The sequence below is a fragment of the Camponotus vicinus genome, unplaced genomic scaffold, assembly GCF_025532165.1.
Source record: "Camponotus vicinus isolate PSW18456_S1 unplaced genomic scaffold, iyCamVici1.0 SCAF_3, whole genome shotgun sequence".
Classification (NCBI taxonomy): domain Eukaryota; kingdom Metazoa; phylum Arthropoda; class Insecta; order Hymenoptera; family Formicidae; genus Camponotus; species Camponotus vicinus.
Genome location: NW_028141967.1, coordinates 13,870,455 through 13,897,390, shown reverse-complemented (window position 1 = coordinate 13,897,390; position 26,936 = coordinate 13,870,455). Strand labels below are relative to the sequence as shown.

General features: G+C 27.2%; 1 protein-coding gene across 3 annotated transcripts in view; it reads left to right on the top strand.

Moving 5' to 3' along the window:
• Positions 1–26,936, top strand: part of Con (leucine rich repeat protein connectin) — a 259,030-nt gene that overhangs the window by 174,793 nt on the left and 57,301 nt on the right. For all 3 annotated transcript variants that reach the window (XM_083093605.1, XM_083093603.1, XM_083093604.1), the window contains one exon: positions 11,371–11,431. The gene's annotated coding sequence lies outside the window, so the exon portion shown is untranslated. The remainder of the gene's footprint in view (positions 1–11,370; positions 11,432–26,936) is intronic.

Here is a 26,936-nt window from a genome sequence, read left to right as displayed (position 1 = left end):
AGAGAATGTTATTAAAAAATTATGTGGTAATTTTAAGAGAGTTTATAATATTAATCGTATATATGTATATATATGTATATATATATATATATATATATATATATATATATATATATATTATATATATTCGTATGAAAAATATTAAAAAAGAAAACGTTTTTCTCTAAAATGCTTAGTTTTTGAAAGAAAAGGGGTGTACGGGTGGTCTAGGACACCCTGTATATATATATATATATATATATATATATATATTACATATATTCGTATGAAAAATATTAAAAAAGAAGAGAATATCAAGAGTAGCAAAAAACGATGTCAAATTACGAAAATATAGCGGATAAAATAAAAGTAAACAATATGTAAGAAATATTTTTACATAAGTGAAAATTAGTATAAAATTATCATATACAAATTATGCAGATGATAATGATTTAAAAATCTACAATCTATTATCTATATATTATATGTAAATAAAACAATTGGTTATATTACAAGATATTTATAAGATTAACAAGAGACTATTTTCAGGATAGAAAAGTTATTCAAAAATTATTAATAATGATATATACCAATGTCAATTTATGTTTAATAAGATTATAAAAACATGGGATATTTCTTATAAACTTCTCGACTCACTCTTCAGCCACTTTAAACCATATTAAACTATTAAATAAATGTAAGAAATAATTTAGTACAAATTATTAGAAATAACATATAAGTAATACATAATATATGAAAATTAGAAAATTATAAGGGATAAAATTATAAAATCATAAGGTATAAGAAAACTTGAACAGCAGTAACAAGGCCTTTAATATTAGATTTACAATAATCCAAAAGCGAGTCAAATGGAGATAGAATTTCCGCGAATCGAGTTTTTATAAACCTCTGTTTTTAAGATGCACACGAGTCAAGAAAACATTACGAATTTTGTTTTTTTTTTCCAAGTGTATTTATTTGTGCAGTAACGGAAAATATACGTCTGATCTAATTCATGATATTCTATTATATTCCATTATATTCATTATTTTCCATTATATTCATTATATTCTATTATATTTATTATTTTCCATAATGTTTAGGTAATTTTCTTGTTGTTTGATAAGGGTGCTTTCTGAGATAAATTTTTTCTAGTAATTAAATTCGTTATCTAACATTCCAACTTTTTTCCAATCCATGACATAATTATGTTTGCATGTGTATTGAGACTACTGATTGTTTTGAGCAACTATTGTTTTGATTTGTTTGATTTAGTTTTATTAATTTCCTCTCTTTTACTTTTTTTGTATTATATTTCTGTTCTACATAAGATTACAATCTTTACAATTAATTTGATAAATTACATTATTATTTAGTGCGACATAAACTTCGTTTTTTGTGAACTTTATCGGTTAAATCGGTTAAGTCAATTGAAGCCGGTAGCGAAATCTATATTTCAGAACGAGTCGCAAACATATCTTTGATATATGGACTATCGTTGCAAATATTTTACGTAATCGTTTACTGTTCCATTTGCTTTTGATTTAAATTTGATAGCTATTAATTTTTTCAACTTGATATGTATATATTTAAATATAAATGGCAGAGAAAAACCGTTATTTAATAAGTGTTTACGCGAAATATTGTTTTTCTTCTTTTTTTAGAATTTCAAATGAGATTAATGTGTCACGGAAATCTGTAAATACCAATTTTATGACATGCAGAAAAGTAGAAAGACATATATCCTGAATAAATTATTTTATGATAGCAATTTAAAATTTCTAAACAAATTTCTTCAATTTTAATCTTGAAATTGAATTTTATTTTTATCTCTGTTTTCAGAATGATTTCACAAAACAACTTATTTGGACAGATGTTTGTTTTATTTTTCAAATAATTATGTATGTCATAAAATTGATACTAACAGTTTGATCTGAATCATATGTTTGTCTCATCCGAAAACAAGAATATAATATTTTTTATAAACACTTTACTAGGTTTTCCTCTATCTTTTATTTTTAAAACATACATATCAAGTTAAAAAAAACTAATGGTTATCAAATTGACACCAAAAGGAAATGGAACAGCAAACGATGACGAAAATAAAAATAAAAAATTGTGGCGAGAATCCATGTATCAAAGATCTGTCAGAATATATTTATGGCTTGTTCCGAAATATGGATTTCATTACTGATTTCAATCGGCTTAACCGATTTATAAAAATTCACAAAGACATCACACTTAATAATAATGTAATTTATAAGGATATTTATAAAGATTTTGTGATACAGTTTATATAGAATAGAATAAGAGACAAGCAAAAATGAGAATTAATAAATACGCTCAAAATAAGTAGTAATATTAATTCAAACATAATCATCTCAAAGACTAACAATAAGAAATATTAGATCACGAATTTAATTATTAGGAAAGATTTATCTTAGAAATCATCCTTATAAAACAGCAAAAAATGCCTAAACATTCATTACAGAAAATATAATAAATTATTAGGCCAGATCTTTTTCGTTACTATATATAAATATACTTTGAAAAAAAAAAAAAAAAATTCGCAATATTGTCTCACTATCGCACCTTTCAAACAGAGGTTTATAAAAACTCGGTTCGCAGAAATTCTATTTCCATTTGACTCGCTTTCGGGTTATTGTAAATCTAACATAAAAGGCCTTGTTTCTGCTGTTCAAGTTTTTTTATACCTTAATCATAAATTGCTTAGTAATTAAATTATTTATGAATTGTTTCGATTTAATGTGAGTAAATTAAAAGGTTTTTACATTGTCAAAAATATATCAAAAATGTCACTTAAATATTTATTTTATTAGTTATTCTTTGTTTTGTCTTTCGTTTTTTATGATAGACGTATAATGACATCTTGACATGGATTACATATTCTATTCTTTTACAACATTGAACAGAATGAACAGATAATCTTTACATATTAAACGTATGTACCACAGCCTTGTAACAATACTTCAAAAGAGTAAAGATAGCAATTTTTCCTATCTCAATTCGATCGTCCAACAATGAAAGTACATGATCTATCTTTTATAAGTATGATACTTTGTAATTTTCATGTATCTCACATGTTATTGTAATTTTCTTAATTTTGTTAATATTTATTAATATTAATTTGTTAAAATTAATTTACTTTGTAATTTTCATGTATCTCATATGATAAAATTCTGTTCAATTATTTTCTTATATTTATTTAATAGTTTAATATGATTTAAATGGCCGAAGATGTAAAAATGAGTCCAAATGTTCCATGTTTTTATTATCTTATTAGACATTTATTGATATTGATATATCATTGATAATAACTTTCATTATTATCTTGATATTTTTGTTAATAAAGAGAAATATAATATACTTTTCTAAAATAATAAATAAAAAGTTTCTTAATAATATTTTATAATATTTTATTAGTTAAAATTTGTAAATGTGTCAGACATATATGTAGTCTAATATTGAAATTTTTAAACTTTATTTACTTTTCGTTATTGAATTCTACCTCTTTGCGCGATGATATTTTACATATTAAAATAATTTGATAAGACAATATTAGTATTAAAACATTTTAAATGATACACGTATTTATTTTATTGAAAGTTAATAGCAAATGAAATGCTTTCTGTTATTTTTTATGATTATTTTTAATTCTTTTTTCAATACTTTAAATGCGATTTTTCTAAAGTTGTGAAAATTTTGGAAATTGAATATGAAGATTTCTCAAAGATTATTAAAATAATTTATTTCAAATTTTGTGTTCTTCTATATGATTATATTATATGTGGTTATCTATCAACTGGATTTTTTTTTTATAATTTAAAGAAAATTATAACTATTTGCAATCTAAATTGTAATTTTTTATGAAATTTGTTATAATTACCTTTTACATAAATGTAAAATTTTAGAACTTGATTTATAGCTAATCATAGTCATTTTTGTTTTAAAAATTACCTCGTAATATATAATTTTGCTTTTTAATTTCAATTAATTTCTGCAAAAGAAATCGTGATAAAAATCATTATATTAAGACACATTCAGTGCAAATTACTAAATTTTCGTTTTTAAATATTTTTTTTGAAAATATAACAATATATATAGCTTGTAACATCTACAATTTAATAAAAAAGCATTTTACTTAACTATATTTTTTACTTAATTTACTACTAAACATAATATTTAATGGTTTTTCCAAAAAGAGATTATAAAAAAAGATAAGTAGATCATTTTTCGAATTGTTTAGGTTCGAGTGTGTGTGTGTATTTTATTAAAAAATAACCTTAAATTATATATAAAAATTAAACAAAATTTGATTATATTATCAATTTTACTTATTGCAACAAATAACTGTAGCAAATTATAACAAAATAATGCTTTTTAATAGCAAGATGTTCTTTAAACAGTACAATACTTCTTTTTTATTCCAGTATCCCATAAATTTTATTTACAGCAGAATGTACTATACAACATAGAAGCATGTGGATAATTCTAATATGATTTTTCAATTTGTTGATAAATATACTTTTTGATGCGATATTTAAAGAGAAGGAAGATAGAAATATAGAAAATGAGAGAATCTAAAATCAATATAATTTTCATGTACACAGAGACTCGACAGATTTAAAAGCAATCTGATTGTATGGAAAGAGTTTTTCTGACTACAAATGTTTATTTCCTCTGTTTATTTTAATTTAACTACAAAGCTTCAAGAATATAATAATTTAGATAAACTAAACTGTGTAAAGTAAATGCAATTAAGATTTTGGCGGTAGCTATTGAGAATCCTCTCATGTTAATTCAATTAAGGCATCTTGAATGAGACAATGGAATTAGCAGAACAAGCTTAATACGACTTTTACATCAGCATAAATCCTATTTGCATATCAATTCATTCAAAGCATTCTAGAGATTTTGAAAAAAGTGTGTATTGTCAATGAAAATTAAACAATATATTTTTCCATAAAATACTATTTACCAATGAGATTATTTTTTTATATTAAGGGCAAATAAATTTAAGAAATATAAATAATATATTTGAAAAATAGTTGATGATTAATAAGTTGATTGCAGCAATAGAAAATTGTATAGTCTCTTATATTTGAAGTGGGATCGCAAATAATTAATTAGCTCTATTTTATTTACAAATTATTACTGATTTATTTACTAAATTTATGAAATAGTAATTTATAAAATAGTATTATTTATTAAATAGTATATAAAAATGCATTTTTTATCAAATCGCCAATTCTCTTAAAAATGTACCTTTAAATTTGCTATGATATATATAAATATTTTGTTAACTATCTAACTGATTTTCCATATTCGCAATTCTAATTTTTAATAAAAATAAATCCCTTGATTGCATATGTAGAGATAATAAAAATAATTGCTTTCAGCTCAATCTCTAGAACTGACATTATTAAATTCTTTCTATGCAAATAGAAATAAAAGAAAGAAAATACAAAGCGATTAATAAACTGGGCTTGTATTTTAAATATGTTAAGAGTGATCGAAAAAATATTATAATTTATTGTGTTATGGATTGTCTCAATAAATACCTTGCTAAAGAATATTTTATTAATTACAATAAATAAAGTATATTAATCTAACTTGATTTTGTTAAATTTTGTAGTTTAAATACCTTAATTGGGCAAAAAGGCTCTGACAATGGTAAATAATTAAAAGGTAATAAAAGCCAACGCCGTCAATAACGAGCAAATGAATTTATTAAAAAATAATAATTTAACGAATAAAAACATTAAAAAGGTAAAAATTAGAAATTAAATTAATAATTAACACGGCGAACATTTCGATTCCATTTTTTGAGTTATCTTCAGCGAAATTCGAAAGAAACGGATATAAATAAATGATTACATAAGTCCTAAAATTAACAACACACTCGACGAACAAAATAAAACATAAAAACTTAAGTTGTCAAATTTAAATTTAAAAACTAAGCTGTTAAATTAAAATCTAAAGTCTCTCGGCAAGATCAAAATAATGGTAATTCAACTTTCCATCATTATAAACATCCAGGCTTCTGTAAAGTGTATTTGCTCTCCAGTTGGTAGGTCATGAAGCGAATCAGAAAAAGTTGGGGCTTCATTATGATATTTTCCCGCAAGAAGCCAATCAAATATAGAGATGCCTATAACGAACAAGAAAGACAAAGAGTACACTTATTGGCGAGAGAGACATATACCGCTTTAAAATTAAAAATAATTAATTTACAGAAAGATGTAAAAGCAAATTACATCATGTCACACAATAAATGTTCACACAGATGCACGAGGCAGTCTAAAAACTCTAATTGTAAATCAAACCTGTTTTGACTATGTGTAGAAAGACAAGTGTGTTTAAAATTATTTTAAGATTATAATAAAACAATAAAAAAAATTTGTTGTATTATTGTCATAAATTATAAAAACTTATTATTATTATGAAAATTTTTAAATTTTCATAAAAAACTTATTCGAATTTTAAGATAAATTACTGTGTACATTAAGAATTTTAAATTTTTTCAAATTTTTTCGAGAGTACCATACATATAATATATGTGTACACACACACACACACACACATATATATAATATACATGTATATACACATTTTTCTAAATTTCTTGACTAGTTCTGAAAATTACAAAGGAGAATTTTGTTAAAAATTTAAAGATTAGGTAATTTTGTGATAAAAGAAAAATATTTGTCTGGGTAATAATTTTTTTTCTTTTCGATGGCCTAAAATGACGCTTTTTAAGAAATCGAGGCGGATAGCGATTCGCGATAATGGACCATTAATCTGTTGGCGACAGCTGTTCCGATATCCAGGCAACTAATCGGAAACGCGAAGTGAGAAAAGTGAAGCAAGAAGATGCAATAAGAAATAAAAAAAAGATGAAACTTTTATTAAGTTGAGTCTTCGCTCGCGAGAATTCACACAATGTTCTGTTTTTACAAGAACATCTATTATTCAATTTTAGTCAAACATTCCAGCACTCTCTCCATTAATTTTCCTAGCTTGCATTATACATATTTGCATAACAGATTAATCGATATTCTGGCGTCGTTTATTTTATTATGATAGAAAAAGTTTCTCTATAATATACTTATTATGTATCAGATGAAAGGATTATTCAAGATATCTTTTCCATGTATAGCTGAGGTAATTGTAAGCTGTATTTTTAAATGGAAATGGAAATCGAAAAAAATATTATAAAAAACATTATCAAAATGAAATTAAATGATTTTAGGTGCTCCATATTCCTAATAGTAATATTATATTTTTTTTTATGGAATCTCTTACTCTCTTATAGTTTTGTTAAAATGAAAAATTGTAATTAATGCATTCATAAAAGCATGGGATTCCATTTATTAAAAGATACAATTACACATTTAGATACATTGTAACTGTATCTAGATGTAAACACGTAAATAAAGAAAAGTAGAAATATGAAATATGTATTAAATTAAAAATAAATATAATAAATAGTCTAAAACTATTTAATTTTTACTCTGTGACATTCTTTTTCTATCTCCAACCGTTAAAGATAGTTTCGTCTTACACTCTGAATGAACACTATGTATGTATGATAAAAGAGAATATTATAACATATTAACTATCCGAATAATTAATTAAAATAATGTAATAATATACTAATATGAATTATTACTAATAATCAATAATGTAATATATGTATATAAAATATATATAAAAGATATTGGAACTTATTTTATTCTCTTTCTCCGTCCATTTATAGTAACCTCCCTCCCTACTGCTATTTATAAAATACTTCAATTTGTTTTCGTTAATGCATTGCAAAATTCAGAATATAGTAATACTAGTCAATATATACAGGGTGACCCATTTTAACTTAGGCAGCCAAATAACTCGAAAAATAAGCAAGATAGAGAAAAATGTATTAGACAAAAGTTGTATGGTTTCGAGGGGGCCATAAGATGGTATCATTGGTTTGACCTTGAAGAGTCATTTGAAGGTCACGTGAAGGTCACTTCAATTTTTTTAAATGGAACATCCTATATATTTTTGTACATTCTTATAGCTCATCTCGAGAGCTTTCCAAAACACTATAATTAAGTACATTTTCGTTAAGTACTTTTTGAGTTATGAGGCTTGAAATAATTTCTTAATTTTACATAAACCGTAAAATATCTTGTAAAATATTCATTTTTCGATTATCTTACCTTAATACTTTTATGCACAAAATAATGAGAGGAATCAATTGGTGTAAAGAAAACACATAGTTGTTTCGAAAAAAAAAAATGTAATTGTTAATTGCAAATTACATTTTCTTTCTTCGAAACAACTATGTATTTTCTTTACACTAATTGATTCCTCTCATTATTTTGTGCATAAAAGTATTAAGGTAAGATAATCGAAAAATGAATATTTTACAAGATATTTTACGGTTTATGTAAAATTAAGAAATTATTTCAAGCATCATAACTCAAAAAGTACTTAACGGAAAGGTACTTAATTATAGGGTTTTGGAAAGCTCTCGAAATAAGCTACAAGAATGTACAAAAATATATAGGGTATTCCATTTAAAAAAATTGAAGTAACCTTCACGTGACCTTCAAATGACTCTTCAAGGTCAAACCAATGATACCATCTTATGGCCCCCTCGAAACCATACAACTTTTGTCTAAAACATTTTTCTCTATCTTGCTTATTTTTCGAGTTATTTGGCTGCCTAAGTTAAAATGGGTCACCCTGTATACATATCACATGAATAAAAGATTATTCAAAGTTTCTTTGCTACGCAGTTGAATTAAACTGTATTTTTAAATAAAAATAGAAAAAAAATATTATGAGAAATATCATTAAGACAAAATTATATAATTAAAAATTAAATAATTTTAGACGCTTCGCATTCGTAATAGTAATATTATGGAATAAACGTATTTGCAAACAATAAGAAAATTAATAATTAAGAGATTAACTAGATCTATATGAAAAAAAAAAACAAATTTAAATTTTGAATTCTTATTTTTATTTGCCGCAAAATTTGAGCAAGAAAATGTTTAAAACGTTATTTAAAAAAAAAAAGGCAAGCGTAATAGAGAAGAATTGAAAAATAGAAAAGCTAATTTTTTGATGAAGCTTGCAGTTCAACAGATTGCTTGCAAAGTTAATATAAAAGAAGCAATGCTACTTCGGAATCTAAGAACTGTAAGCCGAAGAGTACGCGGGAAGATTAATCGTAGGAGTTGCGCAGGATTAAAGCGAGTTTAATTTCGAAACGAATCGCCGAGATCTAATCTCCTCTAGTTGGCATCGTCGGGATATATCCTTCGTTGCATTGCATCGTATTTCGTATATATTTCATCTTAAATACCGCTCCTCTTCTCTGCTCGCGATATTATAGTTTGCGTGGGTATCTTCGTCATACTTATTAATCTTGTCTCTCTCTTTCTCTCTCTATCATCTCTCTTTTTCTTACACCATCTCACAGGCGTTTACCTCTCTGTCACTGCATATTACGGCGCAATTTGCAAATTCTACTCTTAATTGCTGCCGGTGAAAATTCCATTGTATATGCAACTTCTCTCTCTCACTAAACTCATGCTCGCTAATGTTGTAAATGCACATTTCGCAGTTCTAATGTCCTTCAATATTTTTCAATGAAACGGAGAGAGGTTATAAATTAAACTTGAAAATTATAATTGAAAACTGAGTGTAATAGCAACACAAGTGTAACAATCATATCTTGGGAAAATAAGTTTATAATACTTCAAATTTGATCAAAGATACAGATTGAGAGAAAAAAATTAGGGATAAAGAAATGATTCAATTTAATTCTTGGAAAATATATCGGAATTAGCGATAAAGAAATGATTTAATTTAATATTTACACATTGTTATTGTTTATATAATGATTATGTATCTTCTTAATAACACAATTCAACAAAAAAGGAACGCGAGTACAAGATTAATCATTTTCTATAAATTTTTCATAATTATAGTATATAACGTGCTGGATGTTTTATTGCAATTATATGCAATTAAGTGTTGTTAGAACTTTTAGTTTTCAAAAAGAATTTTTTTCGATTGCTTCCTCGATTAATAAGATATGATTATGACAAAATATGCGGACTATTGTAAGTTAAATAATATTTTGGGATCTATATCAAATAATCCTCAAATATATTTATTTAACAATAAACTTAAGGGATTTTTAAAAATCGCTTAATTCGAATCCGATTAAAATTGTCTATATATATTTAAGAATAACGAATTTGAGAGATAAAAATGTCAAAACTAATCAATATTTAGATTTTTACAAATGTTTATATACAGGATATCCTGAAATGCGAGGCTGATAAGATCGCAGAATAAAAATTTGTAAAAAATTTATATATAATTTTAATTAGTTAATTTTTGTATTAAATTGATATTCAGTAAACAACTTTATGTTTAAATAAATATATTATATTAAATAGTTTTAATATAAATTGTTTTTAAATTATGATGCAATGTAATGGAGTAATTTGGAAATCCGAATTTAGCATAAAAAAAGATTATAGGAAGTGATCGATCTTATTCTTATGTTGTAAAAAGTATGTTTTGTTCGACTGTGTAATTATTGATTTTAATTCTATTATGTAATAATTATTGATTAACGTTGTTTAATGAAAAAAAGTAAAAATAAAATTTATACAGAGTATAAAGAATATACATAAATATTAAGAATAAACATAAATATTATATTAAATATTAAAAATATGTAATTTGCAATTAACAATTACATATTTTTTCTTAAAAATAACTATGTATTTTCTTTACACCAATTGATTCCTCTCATTATTTTGTACATAAAAGTATTAAGGTAAGATAATCGAAAAATGAATATTTTACAAGATATTTTACGGTTTATGTAAAATTAAGAAATGATTTCAAGCCTTATAACTCAATAAGTACTCAATGAAAAAATATTTTGTTTAGTGTTTTGGAAAGCTCTCGAGATAAGCTACAAGAATATGTAATGAGAAAGAGTAGGTTCCATTTAAGAAATTGAAGGTGACCTTCATGTGACCTTCAAATAACTCTTCAAGGTCAAATCAATGGTACCATGTTATGTCCCCCTCGAAGCCATACAACTTTTGTCTGAAACACTTTCCAGTAAAACTTCCTTATCGAGATATTCGACCGTGTCCAGACTTTTTTAACACCCAGTGTATATATAAGAAATAGAAACAAATATGAACATTATATATGTAGAACAATGTATATGCGTGTATGTGGGTCTATGGATCAATAATGATAATTTGATAATATATATAAATATGTTCACATAATAATATTTCACTGCAATAATTGTAATAAAATTAATTAATCTTTGTTTTACAGATACGGAAGACATTCAAGCACAGGCACGACAGTGATTTCAGTGATAGATCTTCATCATATAGTTAAGTTTATTGAACATTATTATTATTTATAATGAAAATTTTCATATGTGCTGCATAGAAGTTAAAGTATGATTAAATAGCTCGCTTTAAAATGAACCTACAAATAACAATAGTTTCAAGGAAAATCTCAGAAGCTTTTATTTTAATGTTGCATTTTCTAAAGGAAACATAGAAACATAATAGGTCTATTCATTTTAACTGCACTTTCTTCCTTTCTTCTTGTATTTCCTTCCTGTATCTGACGCAGAATAAGTGTGTGTTTAAGCTTTGGAGAAAGTGGAAAAAAATAAATAGTACAGAAAGTATATTAGACCCATTGTTAGAACCGGAGTTTGTCACGATTGTAAAATGGAAATAATGATAATAAAACGAAAAACTTTTACTAACATAATCAACTTTTAGTAGTATTATAAATCAACAAACTGATGAAGAGAGCAATATATATTTGACTGTTTATTTAATGTATATAAGATAACAAAATAGTAAAAAATATAAAATTGTTATAATTACTGAATCAAGATCGATTACTTCCATCGTTTTTTTTGTTATCGATATCGTGCATATAAATTGATATTTTTTCCTTTCATTTTAAATGATTGATTTTCCATTTTTAATTGAAGTTCAAGTCTAATATAAAGAAATAAATATATCGATTAGTCAATCAAGATTGATTACTGACTTTCGTCATTTTTGTTATCGATTTCTTGTTTGAACTAACATTTTTTTCTTAATGTATGATGGATTTTTTATTTTTGAATTCAAATTTATAAAGAAAAAGAATGTATAATATAGTTTGGAGTATAATATATACATATAATATGTATAATATGTATGATATAGTCTACTTTTATGATTATCTTAATTTACATTTTTAAGTACTCGATTAATCAGATGTCAATCAATTATTCTTATTAATTATCAATTATATTCTATATTAATTGTACACCAATGAATTGTTAAGTTTTTATCAATTATATCTATTTCTAATTAATTTGACAGAAGAAATATGTCACTTTTTCAAATTAGATACATTTTGGAAATGACAAGGGAAAATAAAGAGGATGTAAAGGGTGCATCGCTGTGTTATACGCGGAAGTTCGCCCAATAACCGTTCATCTTGGCGAAATTACGGCGAGGATAGCGTTATCTTGCCGCTTACGACTTAAATCACGCGTCTCACGCTTTCCCCTCCTTGTCCCATTTTTGTTCGGGAGTCCCTTAATTCCTCCTTGCGCGCAGGAATTACCATCGCAGCCACGCTTCCGGTCTCTTTGGGGTGCTGTCTTCGTTCCCGCTTGCAGGAAATCCCGGCTGTGAAAGCCGCTGTCATACCCGCGGCCCAGGTTTACCTTAACGCAGGTCGCCTTCCTTCCTGAAATGCATCCTACAGGGAATTAAATGCGCGATATTAAATGCAGGGTGCAAACAACCTCCTCCCCTCCATTTCTGCACCCCGCGGCTGTGAGTCTCGGCTTTACTCTCATAACTTTTGAAGCAAGCTGGGGTTGTAAATTACGTTTTCAAGCCAACCGCATTATATGTATTCAAGATTTGTCATTAATATTGAACACTATCGTGATTTCTGCTTGAGTTTCATCATGTATTATTAAGTTACATCATTAAGTTAATGAGGATGAGTTCTTAATTGACTTGAATTTAATTATTAAAAATAATTGACGCTTCCTTGATTTGATTTTAATTAACTGATATTTAATATGGTTAAATTTAATTCCTGGAAATGATTAATATTTAATTTAGGTTGAATTTTAATAAATATTGAAATTTAAATTAAAATATTGAATTATTTTATACTAAATAGTTGAGAGAGAGAGAGAGAGAGAGAGAGAGAGAATATGGCTTTGCTTGAAATTGTTATAGGAAAATATTAATTGAAATTAATACAAAGATATTTTTGACTTATTTTTTATTTAAAAAAAGGTAGAATTATCTAGTTACACACACACACACACACACACACACACACACACACACACACACACATAGATAGATAGATGGATAGATAGATAGAATCAAAATCTACTGTAAATATCTTTTTAATAGCAGATTGTTTGACCGATCTGCTATTAAATGATTTTGCTTTGTCGAGGAAGGTCATCATTTTCTACAAATTTCCAATTGTTTTCCATCATATATTTTTGGAATTAATTTTCAAATTGAAATGCTATTCCTATTCGAACTCTCTGCTTAATTTAACTAAAAAATATAATTTTGTTAATTTTTAATTTTTGTAAGCAAAATGCGCATTTTTATCTATTCTATAGAGATATCTCAAAAGGAAGATAGATATTAAAACATATTGACTAATAATAATAATGATCTCATATTTAAAATTTGTGATACAAAAATTCAAAACAGAACAGAAGCGACTATCTCTACAATAATCGGTAACAGTGATGTCGCCATCTGTATCAATATCCCTTAACTACATCTTAAATTATCTTTTATGGTACTATTATTGCAGGGTGTATCAATTACACAGGCCCACAAAAAAAAAAGTACCCTGTGCTGGCGATCTGACTAGGCTAGTCTTATGTATTTTGGCCCGCTGAATTCGAATCTGACGTCAGGATTGCTCCATCACGTCACAGTTTTTTTTAAATCTCAAAAATAGACGAAAATTTCGTAAAAATCGACATTCTAGGGTAATAAGACTGCGCTTCTTAAAGAAAAAATTACCAAAATCATATTTTAATGTATTTTCAGACATTATAAATCCAAATCCGACTTAGAATATAAACGTTGTGCTCAATTTTTTTTTGTGCTCATTTTTATTTTTTTTATTTTTTCAGGTTGTAACACCTAAAATTTACTGCAAACAGATTCTATTTATCAAGATGCGAAGATATGAAGATAGGTTTTTACCTCCAGATAGCACAATCTTTTTTTTCATGTACCTCTAGCGCTTTAAAGACATGAAAAGAGGTTTGTGACCTATATAAAGAAATTTCTGCATCTTATACGAACTCAACAGCTGGAAGCTGTAAGTTTCGAAAAAATTTTTCTCAAAATTTGGACTTGGAGAATATAAAATTAATTCTTTCCAATATAAGATTTATGAATGAACTAAAATCAAATATGGAATACGGAAGATTGCTACTTTTTCATGACAAATGTTAATGGAATCGATGGTATGATTGGTGTGACAAATCGGATTTGGATTTATAATGCCAGAAAATACATGGAAATATGATTTCGGTAACTTTTCCCTCAAGAAGTGCAGTTTTACTACCCTAGAATGTCGATTTTTATGAAATTTTCGTCTTTCTCTTTTGAGATTTAAAAAAAACTGTGACGTGATGGAGCAATTCTGACGTCAGATTCGAATTCAGCGGGCCAAAATACATAAGACTAGTCTAGTCAGATCGCCAGCACAGGGTACTTTCTTTTTTGTGGGCCTGTGTTATCTATCATAATTCAATATACGCAGGTAGATGTTCGTTTTATATAAGTTTCTTAAACGTATCCAATGTTTTTCAACCGTAAAGCATTAATAAGAAACGTTTCCATAGAAACGTTTTTAGAACCATAGTTAAGAAAATGTATTTTGACCATTTTTTAAACATGTTTTGACCGTTTCTTAAACGTTTTTTAGAAACGTATTTTTTAACGTTTTTGAATTAACATTTTAACTAATCACAAACGTTTCTAAAAGGTATGAAATGCTTATAAAACATTTCGAAGAAACATTTGTGAAATGTTCTATAAACGAATACGTGCTACTAAAGATAATTTGCGAAAAGTTTCCTTTTTTCATTTGTGACTCTAACGAAACTATTGATACTTCGATATTTTTACTAAGGAAAAATTCTTTACATTGATCAAAAAATAAATTATTAAAAAATATAATTTTGAGATTTTTTGTATAGCAGAAAGTTTGAAGTAAATGGACTTCTAGATCGTAAATTCATCTATTATATTTAAATAGTATCTAATAAATTAATTGTAATCTAGGATTTACTCTCTTATAATGCTTCAGTAGTTTTGAATCATTCGCTCTTATTCCCAAATCATCGTTTTGTTTAGAAAAAATCATATTTTTAAAAATTGTATATTTAAAAGAGTATTTTATATAAATATTTTATAAAGCACATGCGATTTACTATCTACTCTATATTATAGCAATAACGCATGTTTTTAAGAAACATTTAATGTTATTAACTTATTAGTTAGATCATGTATATAGGCTGAGGAGATGAAAATATCAGAAATTGCGAAATTTCCGACATTTTTCGAAATTTTCTTACTATTATACTTATTAAATCACAATATCAATACAATTTGTCAATACAATTTGAAGGTAAATATGACCGTGAGATTTTGGTTCTATTTTGCAGTATAAAAAAAAATGGCAGGAATAAAAAATATAATAGAAAAAAAATTGCTTCCTAAATTAAGAATTGTTAACAAAACAATCTGTTTTTTGAAGCTGTTCTAAGATATTAAATATAATAATGTGTTAATAATAATTGATAAAAAAATGAATATAATATGCGATAATAAATATTCATATCAGTTCTATATTTTTATACTTTTGGAGATAAATAGTCGATTTTAAGATATATTATTAGATTTCGCACATTATGCTTGACAATTATTCATCTGACAACAGAATCCAATTAATTATGAAATTGCATTTATAATTAGTGATGTTTATAAATAGTGATTAACATAATTTGAGCTAGTTTCATGATAGATGAATTAATTTTGTGATTATTTGATGTTAATGTCAATATAGTTTGCCGAATTGCTTTCTATAATTTGTGATATTTTCTTCATAACATTTATTAATAATAATAAATATAATAATATCAAAATAAATATCACATCTCACTTGCCCATTATTATCGTATGTACTATGTAACAATATTTTATTTGATGCTTTGAAATAAATCAAATATATTTGTGAAAATGAAAATTGAGTTTAGATACATACAAAAAAATTGAAAATTTTTGTTAAAGAAGTATCTTCTTAGAGAAATTTTTTGTAATATTTTTTCTATAAGTATCATAAAATATAAACATGAAAATTTCTTTCTATAAAGTTTTAATTAAATTATATAAATTGTAATTTTGTAAATTTATTAAATTTTGATTCAGGAGGAACTAGATGAATCCATTACGATAAAAATTAATAAATCTAATACATTTCGAGATTCATGAATTTGATATTGCACAAAGCATTTTTAGCCTTTTAAAATATAAAGTTAATAATTAATCCGTTTAAAATATAAAATTAATAATTAATTTATGTGAATTAAAGTGAAGATGTGGTCTGTACAATTAAAATTTTCATTTTTATGAAAATTTTATGTCATACAATTAAAATCATAATACAATCACTATAAAAATATTAGTTCGATAGTATTTATGATATATTTCGATATAATATTTATATTTTAAGATAAAATTATATTTAAAATCTCTTTTATATTGTTAATGTTTGTTCAAGGATTTTACGTACACAATTGGTAGTTGTCGCTTTATCCTGCGTTCTAATTTAAATGAAATAAATAATTAATTTATGCGAATTAAAGTGAAGATTTGATCTGTACAATTAAAATTTTCGTAAATTGAATAAAATAAACGCTGTGTATTTAAAAAAATATAATATCAACGAAAAAATTTTGTTTATTCTTTATAAATAAAAAAGTTTTTTTATTTTTTATTAATTCTAATAACAATTGAAAAAGAATTTAATTTGATAATAATCTTTTGTAAAATATTTTAGATTAAAGACTATTTTGATACATAATTAATAGATGTAAAAAAGATTTATGATTATTTTGTTTGAAAATTAAGAAGTAATATATCAGTAAAGGTATATATATATATATATATATATATATATATATATATATATATATATACAGGGTGGGGCACCTAAAACAGGTCACCTGAATAACTCGGCTGCTTTTGGTGATAGAAAAAAAATGCTTCAGACCACATTTGCTTGGTTTTACGAGAACTATAACCTGAGATCAATGGTCTTTTTGTAGGTGAAAGGGTGGAGGAGTTACGAAGGTCAACTTTGATTTTTTAAATGGAACTGCCTACTTTTTATTGCATATTCTTGCAGCTCATCTCGAGAGCTTTCCAAAACACTATAATTAAGTTAGTTTTCATTAAGTACTTTCCGAGTTATGAGGCTTGAAATCATTTCTTAATTTTACATAAACCGTAAAATATCTTGTAAAATATTTTTCGATTATCTTACCTTAATACTTTTCTGTACAAAATAATGAGAGGAATCAATTGGTGTAACGAAAACATATAGTTATTTTTAAGAAAAAATATGTAATTGTTAATTGCAAATTATATATTTTTTCTTCGAAACAACTATGTGTTTTCTTTACACCAATTGATTCTTCTCATTATTTTGTACATAAAAGTTTTAAGGTAAGATAATCGAAAAATGAATATTTTATAAGATATTTTACGGTTTATGTAAAATTAAGAAATGATTTCAAGCCTCATAACTCGGAAAGTACTTAATGAAAACTAACTTAATTATAGTGTTTTGGAAAGCTCTCGAGATGAGCTACAAGAATATGTAATAAAAAATAGGGAGTTCCATTTAAAAAATCAAAGTTGATCTTCGTAGCTCCTTCACTCTTTCACCTACAAAAAAACCATTGATCTCAGGTTATAGTTCTTGTAAAACCAAGCAAATTTGGTCTGAAGCAATTTTTTCTATCACCGAAAGCAGCCGAGTTATTCAGGTGGCCTGTTTTAGATGTCCCACCCTGTATATATATATATATATATATATATATATATATATATATATATATATATATATACATACTTCTATTTTTAATGTTATTAATTTTCTTCAATTTTATTAAAATATTTTTTATAAAGTTTCTATAAAATGTTAATAAAAATGGAGAACATGTTTCTAAAAATTAATAAAAAGTATAACAAAAAAAATATAGAGTACAAATACAGACAGAAATATATCGAAATAATCGAAAGATGATTGAAAGAGAAAATTCCTACTAACGTTTATTTATCGTAAGGTGCTATTAAAGAATATAAATATTTCTTACTTCTTAAGAAAAAAAAAATGGTTTCTATCTTGAAACATATAATATTAACTGCACAATTCCCTACGGAACGATTGAACATATACACGCAGAAATGTATCCGGAATCAATATCGAGTTTTGCTAGTCTTTTTTTCCCGAGAAATATGGAAAAATTACTTCTGCCAAGAGAAGCAAAACCGATTTGGTTTTTTTCTTTTTTCCTTTTTGGCTTCTTTTCATATGAACGTGGCGCATCTTTTGGAAGATATGAATCCTATATTGTATGCGTTATATTGTGGACAATAAAATTCGGAGATATTCGTGAAACAAAATCAAAGTACAACTGATAAATTTTTTATATGAAACATTTCTTTTTTTTATTTTCCCAAAATAAAAATATTCTTTAAGGTATATATATATATATATATATATATATATATATATATATAATAAATTTATTATTTAATATTATTGTTATTATTGCCATTATTTATTTTTATTATTAATTATTATTTATTATTATTTATTATTATTAATATTATTCTCAATACTGTTATATTAAAGCAAATTGTATTACTTCCATTTATTCCATTAATTTTTTGTTTCCTAATAGAAAAGATTACAGATACATTTGAATATTTTCGAAATAGACTGAAAAATTCAGGTTTGATTCGCTTAGGCAGCATTCTGTAGCAGAGAGATCGATTTATGCGCCTCTCTTTCGGTGCAGGGAAACGCAGCCTAGGGTCCTCAGGGAATGTAGTATAGTTTGGACTGCTTCAAAAGCAGGCCGAATTTCCGACAAAGGTACAAGCATGTGTATAGATATTGAGGAATTGGAAAAAGATTCGGTTTGTAAAATATGATTGTCTTGGATCGTATTTTAGTGCTTTAGTTGATTTGATTGTATTAGATTAGATTATCTCCGATGAAATGTAGTAATCTTAATAAAATATTCAAGCAAAATCAATTTATATATATATATATATATATGTATATATATATATATATGTAAAATTATATGTATAAAAAAAATTTATATATACATATATATATATTTTTTTTATTGTTTATATACGGAGTGCGCAAAATGTCCTGGAACGATCTAATATCTTGGAAAGAAAGCATTTTACATAAAAATGTTTAAAAAGAAATTGTAGTATTTAAAAAGATATCTATTTACTGATTTTATCAGTTTGACCTTGAAAGGCCAAGGTCAGGAGAAGGTCAAGTTTATAAATATTTGTAAATTTTTTAAATGGAATCCTTCATTTTTTATTGTACACCCTAATTTAGAGAGCTTCCCAATACACTATAATGAAGTATTTTTTTTCGAAAGCTTTGCAAAATACTATAATGAAGTATTCTTTTATTAAGTACTGTTTGAGTTATGAGGTTTGAAATAATTTCTTAATTTTATATAAACTATAAAATATATCTCGTAAAATATACATTTTTCAATCATCTTATCTCAATACTTTTATGTACAAATAATGAAAGGAGTCAATTGTAAAAAAAACACATAATTATTTTTAGAAAGAAAACGTATATAATTTGCAATAAGCAGCTACATATTTTTCCTTAAAAATAACTGCGTTATTTTTGTCTAAAACATTTTTTTATAAAATGCTTCCTTTCCAAAATATTAGACCGTTCGGGACTTTTTGCCCTATATATATACTATACAGGGTGACCCATTTTAACTTAGGCAGCCAAATAACTCGAAAAATAAGCAAGATAGAGAAAAATGTTTTAGACAAAAGTTGTATGGTTTCGAGGGGGCCATAAGATGGTATCATTGGTTTGACCTTGAAGAGTCATTTGAAGGTCACGTGAAGGTCACTTCAATTTTTTTAAATGGAATACCCTATATATTTTTGTACATTCTTGTAGCTTATTTCGAGAGCTTTCCAAAACACTATAATTAAGTACCTTTCCGTTAAGTACTTTTTGAGTTATGATGCTTGAAATAATTTCTTAATTTTACATAAACCGTAAAATATCTTGTAAAATATTCATTTTTCGATTATCTTACCTTAATACTTTTATGTACAAAATAATGAGAGGAATCAATTGGTGTAAAGAAAACACATAGTTGTTTTTAAGAAAAAATATGGAATTGTTAATTGCAAATTACATATTTTTTCTTCGAAACAACTATGTGTTTTCTTTACACCAATTGATTCCTCTCATTATTTTGTACATAAAACTATTAAGGTAAGGTAATCGAAAAATGAATATTTTACAAGATATTTTACGGTTTATGTAAAATTAAGAAATTATTTCAAGCCTCATAACTCAAAAAGTACTTAACGAAAATGTACTTAATTATAGTGTTTTGGAAAGCTCTCGAGATGAGCTACAAGAATGTACAAAAATATATAGGATGTTCCATTTAAAAAAATTGAAGTGACCTTCACGTGACCTTCAAATGACTCTTCAAGGTCAAACCAATGATACCATCTTATGGCCCCCTCGAAACCATACAACTTTTGTCTAAAACATTTTTCTCTATCTTGCTTATTTTTCGAGTTATTTGGCTGCCTAAGTTAAAATGGGTCACCCTGTATATACAGGGTGTCGCAGACCACCCGTATCAGCCGAATATCTCAAAAACTGAGCGCGGCAGACAAAAATATTTCAGACAAAAGTTGTAAGGTTTCAAGTAACGCATTATATGGCGATATCAGTTTGACCTTGAAGAGTTATTTGAAGGTCACCGTCAATTTCTTAAATGGAACCCCCTATTTTTTATTACATATTATTCTAGCTTATGTCGAGGGCTTTCCAAAACACTATAATAAAATATTTTTCCTTCAAGTACTTATTGAGTTATAAGGCTTGAAATCATTTCTTAATTTTACATAAACCGTAAAATATCTTGTAAAATATTCATTTTTCGATTATCTTACCTTAATACTTTTATGCACAGAACAATGTGAGGAATCAATTGGTATAAGGAAAACACATAATAGTTTCTAAAAAAATTTGTAATTTGCAATTACCAATTACATATTTTTTCTCAAAAACAACTGTTTTTTATTTACACTAATTGATTCCTCACATTGTTCTGTGCACAAAAGTATTAAGATAAGATAATCGAAAAATGAATATTTTACAAGATATTTTACGGTTTATGTAAAATTAAGAAATGATTTCAAGCCTTATAACTCAATAAGTACTTGAGGGAAAAATATTTTATTATTCTTCTCTATTAAGTTATTTGTTTTAATCACTATATTTAATGTATATTATTATAAAAGACTTTTAATAACTTTTTTATATATAATTCTTAAAAATTTAATATTTATCTGAAAAATTCATATAATATTTGTCTTTTATATTTAACATTTTCCTTTTGCAATGCGTAATTGTATCGCTGATTTTGTTCGCTGATTCGTTAATGTCGTATGAGAGATTCGATATTTCTACATCGAGATATTAATCCAATTCCTCGGCATTTCTGGCAATCGTCGCGCTGAAAATTCTTGACCTGACCTGGCTACTACATCATCGTTCTATCGTTATATTTCATGGCAATAAGAGTTCGACCTCCCTGGCGCTCTTTCGACCGGCACTTCCGCGACTGATATACTTGATATATGACTGAAGGGAGAATAAAGCGCGCGCGAGCGCATACACACACACGCGCGCGCGCGCGCGCTCGCATCCACGCACGTGTACACATCTCTACATTTATACATATACATATACGAAGCAAATCTGTGTCCCAAGTGCAATAACATCAATATTCTATTCGATACGTGAAATCTACCCGATGGTGGCAAAGACAATCTACTCAGTTACATACGAAGACAATCTCTACTCAGTTACACATATCTTTAATCTTTATGATTTTTTAAAATTTAATATAAAAATTATTTAATCTAATGATTATTTGATTCTTAAGAACTTACTTTAAAATAAATATTGAAAGGTTTTTCTAATTTAATGTCCATCTTAAAATTTTTCTAAAAAAGATTTACATTATTTCAATTCTTTTCTTTTGTAATATTATTTACTCCATTTCCTAATATACAATTAACATATATTATAAAGCAAAGACAATCTACTCAGTTACATGCGAATGTCTTTAAGCTTTTTTTAAATTTAAAAATTATTTAATCTAATAATTATTTGATTCTTAAGAACTTATTTTGAAATAAATATTGAAAATAATAAGAAATAAATATTTTAGATACACACATAATAAGTCAGATCTGTAACTCTCTTTATATTTTGTTATTAATATATTATCGAAAAGAGAGAAGTGCTTTAGGTAAGAAAATTAAATTTAATTATATATCGTTCAAACGTGGGAGCAAAAAATTGAGCTGCTTTCCGTTTTTCCACTGATGTGGAAAAATTCTAATTTTTTTCGAATTTGCGGCAGTTCAACAAATATGGCTTCTTCTCGAGCTCATTGAAATACGAGTAATAAAAGTTTTCGTAAGAACCAAGTTATGAATGGCGTTACTTTCTTGGAAGGATGGCAACGCGTCCTCGATGACGTCGACATTACAGAGCTTTCGCTCGTCGCGTGCGATCTAATTAAATCGTTGACGACTCGATGAATTAAAGAGAGAAGGAGGAAAGTTTTCTCTGCTAATGAAATGCTGTTAATAAAAGTCATCTAGAAAATCTCTTCACTAATTTATCAGCTATTAAAAAAGATATATTTTCTTATATTAATTAGAATTAACAATAGGAATTCTAAGGAAAAGGATAATTTTTTTATTGTCTGGAAACTAATTCTTATTCTTTTTTCTCTATATAAGACGTAACATTATTCTTTCGTAAAATCGTTAGTCAGATATATAAAATATTTTACAATTTTTAAATTAATGTTAATCTTTATATTGTATTGTTATTTTTTAACACCTTTAAAGTGTATAGGGGAATTATTTTTTTCTGTGTTTTTTCAAAGGGTAAAAATATTTAAAAAATCTGAAAAAGTATGTCTTCTTTGGACCTTCTAAATAAAGGCTTGAATAAGAAATTTGCAAAATAATGTGCTTTAATATCTTTAATTGCAAATATATGAACCGAAATACATCAAATCAAAGTGTATTGCTATGGAAATATTGATGAGATCAAAAGTGACCCCCGTATATGGAATAAGGGTTAATGATATAAATTAAACAAAATATATTTTCCACCGTTATCAAGTTTTTATCTTTCTTCTTTTTTTGTACATTTTTTTGTATAGCATGAAATACCATTCTTCTAAAAAACCGTTCTCAATTACCTTGGTATTTGAATTCCGACGCCATAGCTGATCGAGCTCTTGCCCATATTCGCTTCCTTGATCGAGGAAAAGCTCGTCATATGCTCGGTACGTCAAACTATACATCTAGTTCAGGTGTCTTCCATATCTTCTCGATAAACGAACTGCCTTTACGGACGCCCTCGACACGTACCATTATCGATAAGGGCGTTCTCGATTTTTTCCCAGGCGCTACCGTTCTCTACTTTCTTTTACGACGCGCTGTAAAAAACATGAAGCTTAAAAAGGAGTCGATGAGGTGCGAGGCCATTGTTGTCGTTGTATAGAATACGAACTTAATTTTCGTAGCAATATCGGTATTTTTGATGAATTTTTCGAGACATTAACAACTTGCGAGTATGGCTCCGTTAAATTATTCTTGGCCGATGTTCAGGAAGATCGATTCCGCACTCTTTTCTTCAGTCGGGAAAGCCGCAGAAACGAATCCGAAGGAGAGGCTCCTACTTCTAACGCGTCGTTATCTGTAAGCTTATGCAAATGCCAAGCAGTTTGCCAGGGAAATTTGCATACGCTAGCTAGACCCTCCCCCTTCCCAGCCTACGATCTATGCGGGATCATGTCTAGGCATAATCTCAAGAAGCTCTCGTCATAGTTATACAGTGGTTTTCTCCTTAGATCGTAGTCACGTGAGAGAATATCCTCCCTTTCTTTATCATACTCTTTTTTTTCTTTACTTTATTTGCATCCGAGCATTCCAAAAACATATTGCGTTCTTCTTTTGCATAGTACGGATGTATAGTCTGTAATAAAGGCCAAATCGCGCCACCATTCATTAGCATAAAAGTACAATACGCGCGTTTCGATCGCTTAGGTCTCCTCATCGTCATAAGTGAGTTCTCGATATTGCATCGAGAAGAGATATTGGAAAAGGAGAAATAACAGAAGATAATATATACGATGTCCTAATTTTTTTTACATTCGAATTTTCACGTTAGAATTATAATGGATATTTCTATTCTAAAATAATTATATATACGAGCCGTTAACATATCCTTTAATCTAATTAATTTAACGGATCGTAATCGAAATATTATTAGCATAATGAAATCGTGCTTATGCGCGTATCAAAAATATGGAACAATTCCCATAACGCATCACTACGTCCATGAAAATTTTCCAATTACATTATGCCTCGGCGTTGATTGGAGGGAACAAGAGGGAGATGAAGGGAAAGTGCTATCCTTCGTGAATTTCCCTCCGCGATCGCGAATTCATTAATGAATTAATACAGTATCTGGATTTGCGAACGCTTTTAATTAAACTTATCAAGCGATTTTAATTTGCATCGTATTAGCGTATTACCGTTGTAGCCCGCTATGCGGGCTTAAAATATCTTCAATAGCTTTAAAGCAGCTTTTTTCAGTGGTAAATTAATAAAATCGTTGTTTGATTGAAATTCCATTTATTTAAAAACACATTTTGCTAATTCACGATAACATATTTGTTTATCTATCTATGAAACCAACATGCTTATATGCACTTTTCCCTTTCTCACTCATTTCTTCTTTAATTACAAAAATAAAATGAAAAATGGACAAAATGCTCGCCATCTACCTTCAAACATAACATTTCGCGATTGACTTTATGTCAGGAAGAGCTCCGGTAAAAAAGACCGAAGAAGGACGAGATTTATGGTTTGGCTAGTTGAAAACAATATAGCATAAAGGAATTGATAAGGGTTGAAAGCGACATTACTGAATGAAAGATTAAATTCGTGACGTTTCTCGACTCGCCTAACTTTCGGAATAAACAACTTGCGTTGCACGTGCGATTCTCTCTCTCTCTCTCTCTCTGTATCTCTCTTTCTCCGCTCGAGTGCGGTCTGAATTCCATCAAGGCGCAATTAGCATACAGCAACGGAGCGAGCACGCCGAATGGACCGCGGTGTCGTGGATAATTTTCACAGGACGACGTGTAGCAATCGTGTTGTGTCGAAACTTCGGCCAGCTGCAAAGTTATATTAAACGTACCGACATACCGTACATATTCATATGCTTCTACCTCCATCGTGACGTTGCGGACATTGCGTCTTTTGTAACAGCAAGTACCACTTTTGTGCGCCATTATCATTTGTGGTTCGATATACGTGTCGCTTTAGGTTGAAATTATCGGAAATTGTAGCGAGAGAGAAAGAGAAAGGGGGAAGGAGAGAAAAGATATGTATCCATTAAATTAAAAAGGAAAACGTAGCAAAGAATAATATTATTTGAGAAATGTTTAAATTGTAAAGAAACGTATATCCTCATAACTGTAAAGTAATTAAACACTCGCAACGTACGGACGAATCAATGTAATTTAATGCAACTGCTATCGTCGCGTAAGAGTATTAACTTTCCAAAGTAGTAGCAATTCTGTAGCGTTGAAATTAAATGCAAACATAGCGAAACAACACTGCAAAGTCCCTCGACTCGCACCTCGTCTTTACGCAACATGCGGTACCCTTCCAAGACGAGCTTCGCTAGCAATCGAAAAGAAGTACAAAACAAAATAGCGGCTATCGCGCACTTTCACGGAGTATTATAAGTGCCCCAAGAGTGCGCTGTTTAAAAACTTCCGCGCGTTATCTGCATATGTTACATCCGGCGCGGTTACGTAACAGCTACATTCGCCCGATATTTGCCAGTTTTGTGATTTATTTCAACCGCGAAACACCGCGAGTTCTGATGTATACTACTTGAAAATTCGCTTCTAATTTAAAAAAAAAATTATCTTTAAAAAAATATGTAATTAACAGATTAATTAATAGATTAATTAATAGATTAAAATATAAACATATACTTGGTATCATTAATGCCTTCTCGTCTGAAAATAGCCGTTTCCAGAGCCAATAACAGCTAGACATCGCATATAGTTATTTTTATATCATAACCTCTCTGATCCAAGGAATATTTACATATTTAATATGTTCATATATATTCATATATGTATATAAATATATATAGTATAGTATATCTATACATATATGAATATACATGAGCTATGGAATCTTTCTAATAAGAAAATGTAGGTAGACACAGTGTTGCGTAATTATCTATCGAATTTTTAAAAGTTCTAAAACTTTTCTATATAACAGCCAATCATGTGACATTGTATTTATGTGTGCTTTTTTCCCATATTAGTTATGTACAGTAGGCGCCAATAATGCCTTAACATATGAAATTGGTCACAT